Genomic DNA, 6,000 nt, shown 5'->3' with positions numbered 1-6,000 from the left:
CCATAAATGGAAAGAAACATTCTCTTAAGCATTCATAACTCAACTGAATGTAGATATCTTACTCATCTCTAAAAGTCTCTTTTTGTTTCGCATGCCCATCCTCTAACTTATGTAGCGAGAGATCCCTTGGAGGCCACTAGGACCTCCCAATTATTTTGCATATACCAGAAGTTACCACAAAGCCAATTAGTTTGACCCCTTCATAACTTTTTAAAAGGATATTTTAGAAAGGAGTTTATTGATATTATTACAAAAACATTTGTCCCTCTTTATGGAAAAGGAATTATAGAAAAAGAAAAACTAACTTTGAGCGTTTGATAAAAAAGTTGTAAGGTACTTAAATGCATTTAAAATTACTAAAATGGATTTGTATTTTTAGAAAATATAATTAATGCTTTGATAGTTTTGTGATATTTAAAAAAAAAAAAGACAATAATGGAATAAAATAACTTGTTCGAAAAACAATTAACTTTTAACTTCTAAAAGTTTTAAATCTATAACTTTGTGTTGGTTTTTAAAAGGTGAAAAAATTGATTATCAAACACGTTAGATTTACCCTTAAAAATTGATTATCAAACACATTATTCTATATGTCATCACTTACTTTATAATAATACTAGAAGAGTTTCCATGTTATGCATGGATTTAAAATTTTATATCTTAAATCTAAAATTTAATTATATGTTGTAAAACGTGTATATTATTGTTGCGGGATAAAGTTGGTGATCATCAATGAAACTGCTCCCAGATCTCCAATGACCTGAACAGGATCAAAGCAAAAAGGCTTGGAGGACCCGGGGTGTACTCCGGGGGATCACTTTGATGCCTAAGTAAGAGGAACGCTCTAGAGAGGCTGAATGCAACAGTAGAATGGGTGATATCACCTACCTTGGCCTCTTCCCCACGTCTATTTTTATAAGGGCTGGAGTTGACCCTTGGGTTGATTCGTCTTTATGGCGTGGAGGCATGAATCGCTCCTGGTCATAAAGTATTCGCATGCATCACTTCGGCTATTTAAGTCACCAACGTGGATCTTTCCTCTTCTTTATTGGTAAGGAGTTGATTGCTCTCATCAGAAGGTTTGACTTGGGGGGGGGGGGATGAGGACTAGGCGTTGACTCACTCTAATTAGCTGATATATTTTGGGCATATTTGTTGTCCCCCCCCCCCCCCCTTGGTTTCAAATTGCTGGGAGGAATTTTGAAAAATGTCGTGTTGACTCGCTCTTAAGTGTTCTCTCCACCCCCCTCCCCTCCATATTTTTTTGCCGAGCAAGTATTCCGAGCCGAGCTGCTACGCGGAGCAGATTTTGTAGAGCAGGTTATGCTCTATGGAGCAATTCCACCGAGCAGGTTTTGCTGAGTGCTCTATGGAGTAATTCTATCGAGTTGCACTTTTGAGTAATTTTGCCAAGCAGGTTTTGTTAAGCTGCTTTTTTTAGCAATTTTGCCAAGTAGGTTTTGCCGAGCTGCTATAAGGAGCAATTCTACCGAGCAGATTCTTCTGACCTGTGTCGCGATGTCCCAGGAGCGCGTGTGCCCCGGGCGGCGAAATTAAAATCATTTTAATATTTTCATGAAAAAATCATGGAAAAGGTCGGAGTCGCCACTAACCTTTTAGTGTGGTTAGAACACATGATTACTACCCCGTTAGGGGTAGAATGGGTCTATGTTACCAGAATTAAGCTCGGGAGTTTGGTTACGCAAGGGGAAGGTACAAGCACCCCCTACGCGCCCGTTCTTACGAACGGTACCTAATTAATTTGAAATTATCCCTAAGTTAATCTAATAAGTCTTTAAATTACTCCTTTTTATGAATTTATAAATACACATAAAAAATAAATAAATAAATAAATAAACAAATAAATACAATATATACATATATGTATATATATATATATATTCCCTCAGAGCTTAGGGTACATGATGCCCAAAGGCTCATACCCCCGCAATAAAATCATAGGGATGAAAAAAAAATCAAAAATCAAAAATATTTAATAACGAAAATATAATAAAATAAAATAATAATAATCATTATCATAATGAACATAATAATAACAATAATAATAATAATAAATAACAATAGTAAAAATAATAATAATGGTACTGATAATAATAATAATAATAATAATAATAATAATAATAATAATAATAATAATAATAATAATATTAATATTAATAGTAGTAATCCCATAATGACAATAATAAATAATATTAATAGTAACAATACGCACATATTAACAATAAATACATATTCGTAATAATTTCACACATGATAATAATAATAATAATAATACACTATAAATAAAAGGTAATAATAATAACCTTCCTAATGGTACACACCCCTAATATCCTATAAATATCTTTACACCCATATGGAAATAATTAACAAAAGAAATAAACCAAATTTCAAATTAAAACATGGAAACCAATGCAAAAGTAAAGAAATAATGAAATTATGGAAACAAGGTATTGCTGAAAATAATATATACCAATACAACATGGTTGCCAAAATTAATACACAACCTTAACTATACAAATATTAAATATAAAGTGAGTACAATAATGACCAAAAACCCTAAGTACATAATTTATATGGAAACAATTTCAACCCTAAAAGTACACAAAGATACTATGAAGTGATCAAAACCCTAATAAATATGAACATGACATAATCCAAACTCTAAAAAAAAATACCTAAACCATGATAATGTGAAATACTTAAAATCCTATTAGATATAAACGTTGAATAATCAAACCCTAACGATACTACTACATGATAATGAACCATAGTATATACAACACAAAATCATAATATTATATAAATATGTACAATGACAAACCATAATAGATATGAATATGTATATATGATAATAAAACAATATGAAACAATGAGCCTTAATATTACATGATAATACAAAACAAATGTAATAATAAAAGCATATCATAAGAAAAATATATACATGCTGATAATACAATATTAGATAGTAAACCATAATATTACATATTTAAAAAAAGATGACAAGAAAATTCAAATATTGACACTTGAGACCCGATCAAACAAAAAGGAATCCTACAAAAACAAAATAAACCAATTAGTATTTATAATAAATATGAAAAAAACCTAAACATGGATATTAAATACTAATATTACAACATTAAAATCTTACAATAATAATATTAATTATTTAATATACATAATAAATACGGCAAAGATATAAACGTCCCTAAAATAAAATAAAAAAAATCAATACGTGTGTGTGCACTGTGTGTGCACAGTGTATCGGTGTGAGTGAGTGCCGTGTGTGTGTCCTGTGTGTGTGCGTTTCTGTGTGTGTGTGCTGTGTGTGTGTGTGGCTTGCATGAAAAACACTCACCGAGGGGGCTGCCGGAGAATGGAGCAGATGTGGCTGGACTGTGGGGATCCACCAGAGCAGAGGGTGAGGTTGCAGTGCTCTGTTCGGAGAAGAGCTGGTGCAGGGGAAGCTTGCGGTGCTGAAACTGGTAGGAGGTCTTCGGATCTGTGCGGAAGAAGAGCTACGCCACGGCTGGTCTACGTATGGACTTGGAGTTGGTTGCAGCAGGTGCCGTGGGAAGGATGGTGGCCGGAGTTGGAAGGCTGGAGATAGGCTTGGAGCAGATTGCCGGAGATTGGCTTGGAGCAGGTTGCCGGAGATTGGCTTGGAGTTGTGACGGTGACAGCAGGGACCGGTGGTTGTGATGGAGGAAAGAAGAAGAAGATGGAGAAGGGGGCTTTGTAGGGAAGGAGAGAATGGGAGAGTTGAGAGGAATGGTGGTGGATGAGGGAAGAAGAAGAAGAGGCTAGCAGAAAAATTTTATTTTGGCCTGCTGTGCGCTGCCGTGCTCCTGTGTGTGCACTTGGCCTCTCCCCTTTATAAAAAAAATTCTAGAAAACCCTAAAAAGACTTCCCTTTTTTGAATTTATTTTTCTTTTTCTTTTTTTTTTTATGCTTTTATTCTTATGGTAATAATGAAAATGGAAATAGTAATATTAATTATCATAATAATATAAGTATCAATAAGGTAATAATAATAATAATACTACTACTAATAATAATAAATAATTATGGTAAAAATAAAAATTAAGATACTATTGGTAAAATAATAATAATAATAATAAAAATAAAGTAATAATACTAATATTAAAAGTAATAAATAATAATAATAATAATGATAACATTACCAAAAATAATAAAAATAATAATAGCCAAAATAAGATACTAATGCTAATAATAATAATAATAATAATAATAATAATAATAATAATAAATATCAAAAACAATATAATAATTTAAAACTAAAAATAATTATAGTAAAGTAAAAATAAAATAAAGATAATAAAAGTACTAGTAATAAAAAATGAAAAATAATAACAATAATAAAAGTACTAGCAAAATAATAGTAAAGTACTAATAATATAGGAAAATAATAATAATAATAATAATAATAATAATAATAATAATAATAATAATAATAATAATAATAATAATAATAATAATGAAAATAATAAGAGGGGACCCCGTGTTCTATTTGGCTAGGGCAAAAATAGGGTGTCTACAGCTGCCCCTCTTTGTAGGCTTAGTTGCTTCAATGTAACGGTAGGAACTCTCCTACGTTTCTTGTAGTAACAAGCCTCCAAAGATAAAAGACACCTATTTTAGCCAAGCCATCCAACTCTTTATGGCTTTTCAGGTTAATCAAAAATTGTTTATTTCTACCAACCAGAGACGATTTGCACTGAATGTAAGAATCCAGGTTGAGGTACGCAGGGATGGCTTGCTGCGAATGTAAGAATCCGAGCTGTAGGGATACGATGATCCAGCCATGGGACACAATGATGGCTTGCTTCGAATGTAAGAATCCGAGCCGTAGGGATACGATGATCCAGCCATGGGACACAACGATGGCTTGCTTCGAATGTAAGAATCCGAGCCGTAGGGTCACGATGATCCAGCCATGGGACACAATGATGGCTTGCTTTGAATGTAAGAATCTGAGCCGTAGGGACACGATGATGCAGCCATGGGACACAATGATGGCTTGCTTCGAATGTAAGAATCCGAGCCGTAGGGACACGATGATCCAGCCATGGGACACAATGATGGCTTGCTTCGAATGTAAGAATCTGAGCCGTAGGGATACGATGATCCAGCCATGGGACACAATGATGGCTTGCTTCGAATGTAAGAATCCGAGCCGTAGGGATACGATGATCCAGCCATGGGACACAATGATGGCTTGCTTCGAATATAAGAATCCGAGCCGTAGGGACACGACGATCCAGCCATGGGACACAATGATGGCTTGCTTCGAATGTAAGAATCCGAGCCGTAGGGACACGACGATCCAGCCATGGGACATAAAGATGGCTTGCTTCGAATGTAAGAATCCGAGCCGTAGGGACACGATGATCCAACCATGAGACACAATGATGGCTTACTTCGAATGTAAGAATCCAAGCCGTAGGGACACGATGATCCAGCCATGGGACACAATGATGGCTTGCTTCGAATGTAAGAATCCGAGCCGTAGGGACACGATGATCCAACCATGGGACACAATGATGGCTTGCTTCGAATGTAAGAATCCGAGCCGTAGGGATACGATGATCCAGCCATGGGACACAATGATGGCTTGCTTCAAATGTAAGAATCCGAGCCGTAGGGATACGATGATCCAGCCATGGGACACAATGATGGCTTGCTTCGAATGTAAGAATCCGAGCCGTAGGGATACGATGATCCAGCCATGGGACACAATGATGGCTTGCTTCGAATGTAAGAATCCGAGCCGTAAGGATACGATGATCCAGCCATGGGACACAATGATGGCTTGCTTCGAATGTAAGAATCCGAGCCGTAGGGATACGATGATCCAGCCATAGGACGTCGCGACCTTTTCCATGATTTTTTCATGAAAATATTAAAATGATTTTAATTTCGCTGCCCGGGGCACCCATGCTCCCAGGACGTCGCAACAG

The sequence above is a fragment of the Malania oleifera genome, chromosome 1 (genome assembly GCF_029873635.1).
Source record: "Malania oleifera isolate guangnan ecotype guangnan chromosome 1, ASM2987363v1, whole genome shotgun sequence".
Classification (NCBI taxonomy): Eukaryota; Viridiplantae; Streptophyta; class Magnoliopsida; order Santalales; family Ximeniaceae; genus Malania; species Malania oleifera.
Note: the sequence above shows the minus strand (reverse complement) of the source record.